We start from the raw sequence: 11355 nt of genomic DNA, 5'->3' as shown, positions 1-11355 counted from the left end.
AGATCCCATTTCTGGACAAAGACAACTATCACCACTGGAAGGTGAAGTTGCACCTACATTTTCTTTCTCAAGATGAGGCCTATGTTGATTGCATAGAGAGAGGTCCTCATGTACCAATGAGAGCTGCAACTGACAATGAACCATCTGTTCCAAAACCTAGGCATGAATGGTCGGATCTTGACATTGAACAAGTCAAGAAGGACAAGAAGGCCATGAATATATTGTTCAATGGAGTTGATGGTGATATATTTGATAACATCATTACCTGTAAAACAGCCAAAGAGGTTTGGGACACAATCCAGATTATTTGTGATGGTACTGATCAAGTAAGGGAGAACAAGATGTAGCTACTGATTCAGCAATATGAGCATTTCCACTATGAAGAAAGTGAGTCTTTCACTGATATTTTTAGTAGATTTCAAAAGCTACTAAATGCTCTGAAGTTGCATGGAAGAGTCTATCAAACAAAACACTCTAACCTCAAGTTCCTTAGATTTCTTCCAAAGGAGTGGAAGCCAATGACAGTCTCATTGAGAAATTCACAGGATTACAAGGAGTTCACCTTAGAGAGACTATATAGAATCCTGAAAACCTATGAGCTTGAAATAGAGCAAGATGAAAGGATGGAGAAAGAAAGGAAGAAAGGAGGGTCCATCGCACTGGTTGTTGAGTTAGAGAAGGAGAAAGAGATGAAGGTGGAAGTTGTTGAGTCTACATCAAATGTCTGTGAAATCAAGGGTAAAGGGCTGGTAGCTGAAAATAAAGATCAGTTGAGCGAAGATGACGTGGATGATATTGATGAACATCTAGCATTCCTATCTAGGAGATTTTCCAAGCTCAAATTCAAGAAGAATTTTAGAGCAGCTAAGCCAAACAGAAACATGGTTGATAAGTCAACATTTGTTAGGAATATTATGGCGCCCTCCAAACCCGGGTCAGAAGTTTGGGGTCCACACACACACACACACCTTATTTATAACCTGCTTATAACAATAATAAAGATAACAATAATATGCAGTGACCCTATTTACCAACTACCACGGATCGCAACAGGTTAAAGTATGCACACAAGCCACACATCTACTTATATTACATACCGTTCAAATCCCAATAATTCAAACTCAAACTGAGTATTAAACTTTATTACAAACTTTTACAGACTTAAATTATTCCAAAAGAAGCCTACTAGTTCAGCTTTCTCAACCTGAACCCCTAGCTCTCGCGCTGGACTGGGGATCCTCGTTACCAACTGGTTCCTTTTTAACTGGAAAGAATATAAACAACATCGCACAAATGAGCTAACTAGCTCAACAAGTCACAATGACAAAACTGAGAATAATGATCATCAATAGAACATGATTATGATATCAAGTGAGCAATGGATTATGATTTAGAATTGGATATTATACTTTTAATTTAAAAACCAAGGTTAGGCTGCTGATCAGTCACGCACTACCCCGAGCAAGGCACACAGCATTGCTCTAACTACTGGATCCAAGGCACACATTGGCCTAACTTGACGATTATATGGTCTGACCACGAATTTGGTCCACAATTTTATAAAAACAATCCAATTCTAACATAATAAAAGAATAAGCAATAATAAACAATAACCAGAATCATTAACAATAATGAGTGTTTAACAATGAAAGGGTTTCAATCCTTGTAAGGATCAATAAGGTAATTTCAAAGCTTGGATGCTGGGTAATGAAAGAATTGGATAACAAAGGAATCAATGTTTCAGGGTTTCAAGGATTTGGTCTTTCAAAGCATAAGATATCATGGATTGAGTATATAAGTAATTCAATTCAGTGTTTGGTATTTAGTTTGTATGTATTTATGGAGTAGTATCGTAGATTCGTGGTTCGTGTTTGGGTATTCAACAATCAATGGTCTAGAAAGAATCAGGTTACGGCTCAAGATCAATAACTGGAATCAGGGTTTAGGTTTCTGTGCTTCAAAGCACTTACAATATCACAGGATTATCAAGTACTACAATATTTAGAGAAAGTTCAGAACACTTGCTTGGTACTAGCTTACTATTCTGTACTCGCTTCCAATCACAATCGTCTTACTCCTCAACTACCTGTTTCCCTTTCCTACGCCTTGCCTCTTCTGCTCACATATCATAAACATCTATCAATAATTGACTCATAGAGTTCTATTCAACACATACTTCTATCTACCCTTCGTTTTACCCAAATCCGATTAACGGATTGAAAGTTATGTAATAATCAAGTAAACACCGAAAATATAGACTGATAGTCAATCAACAAGTCACATATAGCACATAATACATCACGTAATCAATGATATATTATTTATAAAGAAGTCTCGGGTCATAAATAGGTTTTCGGGTATTTAAAATGATTTTTAAAACATTTTTCGGAATTAAAACGGGTCGTTGGATCAAATTTCGGGTTAATAAACAGGGTTCGGTTGGCCAATTCTGGCTCCGAAACAATTTTATACTAATTATCGAGCCTTGGAAATAATTTAGAATAATATTTTAAAGCTCGAAACTATTTTTCGGAATTTTTAAATCATTTTTAAGTAATTATATCTAATTAAATAATTAATTAAAATAAATTAATAATTAATTAAATCAATTAATCAATTAATTTTCAAATTCATTGACCAATTAATCAATTAAAAATTAACTGAAATTAATTAACTAATTAATTCAGATTTATTTCTGAATTAAAAATAATTCTCGGAATTAAAATACTAATTTTTAGAATTTTCAGAAATTAAAAACGAATTTTTATAATAAAAATAAATAGGAAATATGATTTTTAAACATTTTTAAAACAGGAATCCAATTTTTGCAAAGTCTGGAAACCTGGGGGACCAAACTTCATCGTTTTCAAAAGTACAGGGACCAAACTTCAATTTTGCAGTTCCAGTCGCCGGAAAAGTCGGGGGTGGCCGGAGAACTCAGCTCCGGCATCCTCCCACCACCATCACCTCCAGAATTAAACTACACAACACCAAGAACCTATATCTGCAATCAAAATTCATCAATAACCCCAGACTTGGCCGGAATTTGATCAAGAAACTCGACGGTTTCCGGCGGGTTCGACGTAAACTTCAAAACACAACTCCCTTCTCTACAGACCTCGTTGATTCATGAAACTTGTACGACTAGATTGCAAATTTCACAGAGATTATAATACAATCTACCATAACATCAATCTATTTCAGAATTATAAACCCCCAAATTTCAATTAAGAACATTCATACGGGTCGTAAACCCTAATTTTAAAATTCGAAAATTAAACTCAAATTTGAACATGTTATTGAACTCCAAATCAGACGTATAATATATCAAAATCATCAGGAAAACAAGCTCTACAACATGCCATCATCAAATCATACAAACAATCATCCGAACAAAAATTCATATTTTTAATAAATTTAATTCGAAAATAAATAAATTTCCAGAAAATAAACCTTTGATTCTGCAGTGAAACAAAGCTCAGAATCTGATAGAACACTTCAAATCCTTCGTTTTGGTTACTCAAGCTTTGAAAACAGAGATCGGTAACGCCTTCGTTTTTGCTGTTTGATTCTTAGAACAGTTTATGTAATTAGGGTTTTTCTTTGAAAATTATAGAATTAACTATCTGCAAATGATTTTGATACGAAATAAAATACGGAAAAAGGCTATTTATAATTACGGAAAATTAGTATCCCGTTGGATCATTCCGGATATAAAATGGTACGTTTATTTATAAAAACTGATCCAAACGGTATCGGTTTTCGGGATAATTATCCAAATCAGTAAAATTTGTACTGCGGTCTTGGTCTCAGCGCCTGGTTACACGTACTATGAAGTGATAATTGGGATGGTTTAATAAAAAGATCCCGTTTATCGAAAATACGGGTTTTATTGATTTACCGAAACGAATATTGTATCGAAAATGTTGCGCCGGGACCCGCGCAGAACAAACCGTACGCCGGATCGAAAAAGTCGAAACATGGGATATGCTCGGAATATTACAATTAGGTTAGGAAGGAGTTCTCAGAAGAGTTTCGGGTTCCAAAAACATAACAACGGATGACGTCGATTGGTTCCCGTTTTTATAAAATAGATTTTAAATACTCGGAATTTTTTTTATATAAATTTCATATGATTCTTATAAATCCATAAATCAACATAAAAATAATTCGGAAGATATGACAATTATCTATGTTTTATTTTGGACATATAAAAATTAAAATACTCAATTAATATTATTTTTGAATATCTAAGTACATATAACATTTAACAATTAACTCACAGAATAGATACTGAACACACATAATAATTATTTAATAGCAAAATAATTAAACGATATATCCCGGATATTAAAAATATGTTGTGAACTTGATGATAAATTAAACGAAACACCTTAGTAGATTTAACTTATTGAATGTTGTAGCACTCGATGGATAATCAAATATAGTCCCGACGGATGATTTAATATAGTCCCGACAGATGACAATTTGATATCCACCGGGTGAGTAGCTTATGTTAAAATAAGATCTGTAGCACATTTCTGCAAACAACTTTGTGTAGATTATGTAGGAGCATATGAGTCATGTTGACTACTAGTGAATATGCAGAATAGGTTGATTAATTGTAAATATGAGATGTCTTGTAATTCGATGTAAGTGAAAATGGAGTCAAGTGACAAAGAGCTACCTCACGGATGATCAACAAAGCTACCCGATGGATGATCAACAGAGCTACCCGACGGATGACAAGCATGTACCCGACGGATGATTAAATTAAAATATCTCTTGACAGTGACAACACAGTCACATGTGTTAGGTGTTTGCAAAAGGAATTTGACAGCCTGTTAAGCACGAATTTGAGAAAAAGAAGCATTTCCATTTCCATGTTATTATGAAGATATTCAAAGATGCTGGAATAGAGTAGTGAAGTTGCATGGAGTTAGACTAGATATGTTTTGTTTTATTATCTTGTCTTATTGTCATGTAAACTTGGTGATATATAAACCAAGTGTAGCTAGTAGAACATTCAACTAAGCAAACACATTTTAAGAGAGATGGAAAAAGTTATACTTGTCAAGAATTTCTCTGTAGTTTGTTTGTTCTACTTGTAAAAAGCTGTGAGTTATTCAAGCCTCACAGAGTTCTCATTCGATATATATATATAAATATATATATCTGGTGGATACTTTCAAATTCCCCAGAAAGCTTTAAAAGCTTGTGTTTTTATTACTTTGTGTTTTGATTTATATAACTACTTCATTCCGCAATCTGCAAATCAAACACTTATATATTTGTCGAGTTAGAACTGTTTTAAAATCTTGAAAAAGTAGCCAGAATTACATTCAACCCCCTTCTGTAATTCTTGTTGTATTGTTAGGGAATAACAATTGGTATTAGAGCAAACTCTTGAAGTACATAGACTGTAAAGATCACAACAAACAGCAAGATGAACAAGAAGGATGTTGGAGTCAAAATTCCATTTCTAGACAAAGATAATTATCACCACTGGAAGGTGAAAATGCACCTACATCTTCTTTCCCAAGATGAGGCCTTTGTGGATTTCATAGAGAGAGGTCCTCATGTACCAATGAGAGCTGCAACAGGCAATGAACCATCTGTTCCCAAACCTAGGCATGAATGGTCAGATCGTGATATTGAGCAAGTCAGGAAAGACAAGAAGGCGATGAATATATTGTTCAAAGGAGTTAATGGTGATATGTTTGATAACATCATTAACTGCAAAATAGCCAGAGAGGTTTGGGACACAATCCAGATTATTTGTGATGGTACTGAGCAAGTAAGGGAGAATAATATGCAGATGCTAATTCAGCAATATGAGCACTTCCACTGTGAAGAAAGTGAGTCTCTCACTGATATTTTTAGTAGATTTCAAAAGTTACTAAATGCTCTGAAGCTGCATGGAAGAGTCTATCAAACAAAAGACTCTAACCTCAAGTGCCTTAGATCTCTTCCAAAAGAGTGGAAGCCAATGCCAGTCTCATTGAGAAATTCACAGGATTACAAGGAGTTCACCTTGGAGAGACTGTATGGCATCCTAAAAACTTATGAGCTTGAAATTGATTAAGATGAGAGGATGGAGAAATGAAGGAAGAAACGAGGGTCCATTGTTGTAAAAGACATGCATGTACTTTAACAAGACTAAGACAATTTGTCAACCCTAAGTAAGTTGTATTGTTATCTAAATTTGTATTTTGTACTTGTAATATTTAAAGTCTATAAAAATGCAAAGGAGCAGACTGGAGTCTTTTTTCTGAAACAGTATAAAGCCTAAGGATTCTATTTGGAATAAGATCAAGAAGATCATGCCTCAGAAGAATTTTGAAAAAGCTTGGAGTTGAATAAATCTGTTTGGAGAAAAATAATCTAAGTCAAGATCTCTACAAGTCACAGATTTAATGTTATAGAGAAGTCATTCGAGAACTCCAGAATGGCTTATCGAGAAGTCAGAAAAGCTACTAGAGAACTCAGGAAGATATCGATAAGTCAATTTGAAGAACTGAAGATTGGAGATATCGACAAGTCATTCCTTCACTAGAGAACTCAAAGTTATCGACAAGTCTACATTCAGTAGAGAACTTTGAGTTATCGATAAGTCAAGTTCCACTAGAGAACTCAGAGATATCGATAAGTCAAAATTCACTAAAGAACTTTGAGATGTCGACAAGGTGAATTTGACTAAAAGACTCTGAGATATCAATAAGTCAAGAAGCCACTAGAGAACTAAGAGTTATCGATAAGTCAAAGTGAAGATGTGAGGACTAGAGATCTCGACAAGCCTAAATCTCTTATAGAGAACTGAAGATCTCTACAAGAAAAACTGAATATAGAGTACTAGAGATCTCGATAAGCGAATATACTTATCGAGATGTCAAATGTTCTATAGACCTAAACTGGAGATCTCGAGGTATAGTCTCAAAGTACAGAATTGTAGACCAGTTCAATATCCAAGATAAACAATCAACAAACAATCCAACAGCTGGATTGATAAGTCTACAAAAAGAAGCTTAAAGAGTGTGCAATATTAATGGCAAAGATTAACTGACAGAGGAAGATTAAAATGAACACGGGATGCTAAAGATATGCTAAGCCATAAATGGAAGATTTGCTTTTCTGTAAATAGAAATGACAAGTGACAGTTTAGAAAAGTTAATAGCATGTTTATTATCCATTGTGTAAACCAACAGTTAACTAAGTTATAAAGTTAAAATTGGTCCTTTAGTTAGTTGTAACAATTTAGATCAAAATTCTTGTAACACTCTCAGGAAGAAGCTGGGCTCTTTAACATCAAAGAGCTTAGAAATTTTGTAGCAAAACAGTCTTAATTTTAATATAAAATTAAGTGAGTTTTGAAGATCTGTGTTCTTTTTTTCTGCAAGTTTAAATTCTGCATGAACAATTTTCTATACAAGATTTAATTTACTTTGTTCAGCCATTTACTTTCAATAAAAGCCTAAAAACATAAAAACACATTCACCCCCCCTATGTGTGATTCATTATCTAACAAGTGGTATCAGAGCAAAATCTGAAAGTAAACAGATTCAAGATCTTGGAAGAATGAATACACTAAAAATCAGTAGCATCAAAATTCCTACCTTTGACAAAGATAACTATACTCTTTGGAAAAAGAAAATGATGATATTTATCAAGATGGCCAATCCACTCTACATTCAGATCTTCAAGAATGGACCCTTCATTTCTATGGTAAGAGTTGAGGAATCTACAGATGGTGACATGGTCATACCAGCTCATTATGCTCCTAAAGATCCAGCTGAGTATTCTGACCCTGAAAAGGAGAAAGTCTCCCTAGATAGCAGCTTGTAATTGATATTGATTGAGTCACTTGACAATGTGATGTACAACAATATTGTTAACTGTGACACTGCCAAGCAAATATGAGAGAAGATTGAAATACTCTGTAAAGGAACTGAGGAGGTTGGATCTAATCAAAGAAGGATATTGATTTCACAGTATGAGGGTTTCATGGCTAAGCCTAAGGAAAGCATTATTGATGTGATTGAAAGATTCAATAAGCTGATAAATGACTTGCAACTTCATGACAAATACTATGAAGCTGAAGAGGTGAATCTAAAGTTCTTGCTTACTCTTCCTGATCATTTGGAACAGAAAATCTCAGCAATCAGGGAAGGGAGAGACTTGACCAGAATAACTCTGGAAGTTCTACATGGAATTCTCAAAACATATGAACTAGAGATGATTCAAAGGCAATCATTGAGATCTGGATAATGACGTGTTGTTGATGGCTCAAGTGCTTTAATAGTAAATGAAGGCCAAACATCTAATGACGAACCAAGGTCTCATATTTCAGTTGCCTCAACAAGTGAGCAAAGAACAATTGATTCACAGGAAGAAGTCATTCTGGAATTGGAAAAGGATGAGTTCTACACTCTTGAAGAACTGGATGAGCTAGATCAGTCTATGGCCTATTTAGCTAGAAAATTCTCTAACATTAGAGTAAAGAAGCCAAGATACCTCAGGAGTAAAGGACAATCCTTCAACAAAGACAATAGCTGGAAAGAGAAAGGGAAGTACAATTCTGATAGCAAGAGTGGTTATAAAACTGGATCTGTTGACAGATCTAATATAAGGTGCTTCAATTGTGATGAACTAGGTCACTTTGCTACAGAATATAGGAAACCCAAGAAGGCAAAGAAAGGCAAAGCTTATCTTGAACTGGAAACAAAGTATGAAGCTCTTCTGAAAAAGCAACAGAGCAAAGCTTACATTGCAGAGGAAAAGAGTTGGTATGATTCAGATAATGATGAAGATGAGGAAGTTGGAAACTATGCTCTAATGGCTTTGGAGCAAGGTGAATCATCCTCATCAAAAGCACAGACACCAACTCTACCACTATTGATTTAAACGTGAATCAATACAAGGAAACTGTTGAAAAGATGAGCACAGAAATGTTTCACATTCACACAAGCATGGTTGCTGCTAATGAAGAAGTTAGCAGATTAACAAAGATAAATAAGAAGCTCGAGAGTGAGAAGCAAGAAACTGAATTATTGCTGGTTGAGCTTGAAGCTTTAAAACAAGAAAATGCTTATCTCAAGAACAAGCTCAAGTGTGCAAATGAAATTGAAGCAGTGTTAAGGGAGAAGCTAGAAAAGAATGAAGTAAAGATGAAATCTTTTAGAATTGTATCTGAACTGGTCGGACAATATCATGAGAAGAATAAGCCATGTGCAAACATTGCTATTGGCCTTGACTATGACGACATGAGTGACAAAAAAACTGTAGATGACAAAGGGAAAGCAAAGAAGACTGAGAATGCTCCAACCTTTTTGAAAGAGGTTAATGCACCTATGTTACGACCGGCATTTTATGTAATATTATTTATGAATTTGGTATAATATTAAGTCAAATGAAAATATATTCAATGATTGTACGTTTGTGTGAGTGAAAATTTCTGCATTATAAATTTACTTTGGGTAGTATATGATTTTTCAAAGCAAGAGTTTATTTAATTTCTTTATTTTTGATTTATAAGGAATATTCTAAGCTTTGGAAAAATCTTCTTTTAAAAGGCATTTTGTTCACAAATTTTGAAAATGATTTTATAAAGTCTCTAAAAATACAAGTTAATTTATGGTATAAATTTTATAATTTTTGAACTTGTATTTTATTTTATAAAAATAAATCATTATAAATTTTAGTTGTCATATTTATCAAATTACATGAATAACCTTGCATGCAAACTCTCTTCTATTTAATCAAAGGGCAAAGAAGACATTCTCAACCCCACTAACTCACATTTTGCTAACCAATTTACCCCTTTACCCTTGCATGCAAATCTACCTAACTATATTGGAGGGTTATTCTTGTAAAATCTCAAACCCACTCACATTATAGTCAAATCAATGCATAAAAACAAGTCCAAGAAGTGATCATCACCTCACTTCACCCCACCACTTCACTCTCTTCTCCCTCCCTCCTCCCTCACCTCTCGGTTTTTCCCCTCCCCTCTCGGCAACCACCAAAACCGAGCCCCATCCCCTTCTTTCTTCAACTCTCACTCAAACAATCATCTTATATCCAAGTAATTTTACTCCCTATATGTTATTCTTATATATATTTCAAAAGTTTAGAGTGAAAAACCTATGTTTTGACCTTGCATGGTGATGTTTTTGTTAAACTCAAAGTGAACCTCCTTGATTCTTGTGAATCTAAGGCTTTCACCATGAGATATAGTATCATAGGGTCAAGAATGGCTAGACATAAGAGTGTTACACTTATGAAATGTTGTTCTTACCCTAATCCATTCGGCCATGACTTGATAGGAGCCGAATGGATGGTATTTTTGTTGCCTTGTTACATTTTTGTGTATTTTGTGATGATAACGTGAATTTTATAATAAAAGCTTGATAAAATCCTTTTGCATGCTAGTTGATCATTTAGTTGTAATCCATGTTAGGCTTGCATGTTGAATTATGATAAAAATTTATTTGGAAATCATGTTGCTTTGGCTTGAAAGATCCGAAAGCATGCATGCATGTAAATCACTTTTGATTTTTCTTGGAAGTTTTGATCATTTAGATTCATGTTATTAGTGAGCCTTAATTTCAGTAGGAATAATGTATTAATATTGATTTATACTTCTTATTGCATGGTAATAATTCGTGGTTATCTATTATAAAAAAATATATATATATCTTGTTGCTTCAAGAGCATAAAGGTTTGTGATTTGTAAAGAGTAGTCTCTTTTGTTTTGCCATAGTTGCACCTTAGGTAAGGATGATCTCACCAAGGTTATTTTGAGAAAAAGGGAGTTAGTTCAGAAGAATACCATGTATAAGTCTTTGTTTAAGTTTGAGTTGTTGTTAGATAGGTTTGTCAAGTCAAAGCCTTGGAAAATGAGAGTTATAGTTTCTGCAGAAAAATCAGTTTAGTACCCTGAGGTTTAGAGTGAGTTTTGACCATGTCATTGATGTGCACTTTGAGGCCCAAGCTACCAGAAGTTAGTATGGGGAGTATATAATGGGTTTTAGGAGTTGGTTGGAGGTTTGCATGTCATTTGGTTAGGTGCACAAGTAGAATAACAAAATCTGTCCAGCAGGGGGCAGTTTTGTTGCAACTTAGAAATAGGGAGATTTGGCCATGTCATGGGTAGGCCCTCATTAGGCCCAATTGGGCCTTAGTTAGAGGGTATGTCAGAGAAGTTTTTCCAACCATAGTTCATAGGATATGAGCTAGAACCATGTGTCACAAGTTAATTCAAGTCAGGGCATTTTCTGCCCAGAAAAACAGGAGAACCTTGGACTTTTAGCTTAGGCCCAAGAAGGCCCAAGCCAGGCCTTTGAGCCACATCAAGCT

The sequence above is a fragment of the Apium graveolens genome, chromosome 6 (genome assembly GCF_009905375.1).
Source record: "Apium graveolens cultivar Ventura chromosome 6, ASM990537v1, whole genome shotgun sequence".
NCBI classification, from domain to species: Eukaryota; Viridiplantae; Streptophyta; class Magnoliopsida; order Apiales; family Apiaceae; genus Apium; species Apium graveolens.
The sequence above is the reverse complement of the archived record's forward strand: the minus strand, read 5'-3'. Positions refer to the sequence as shown.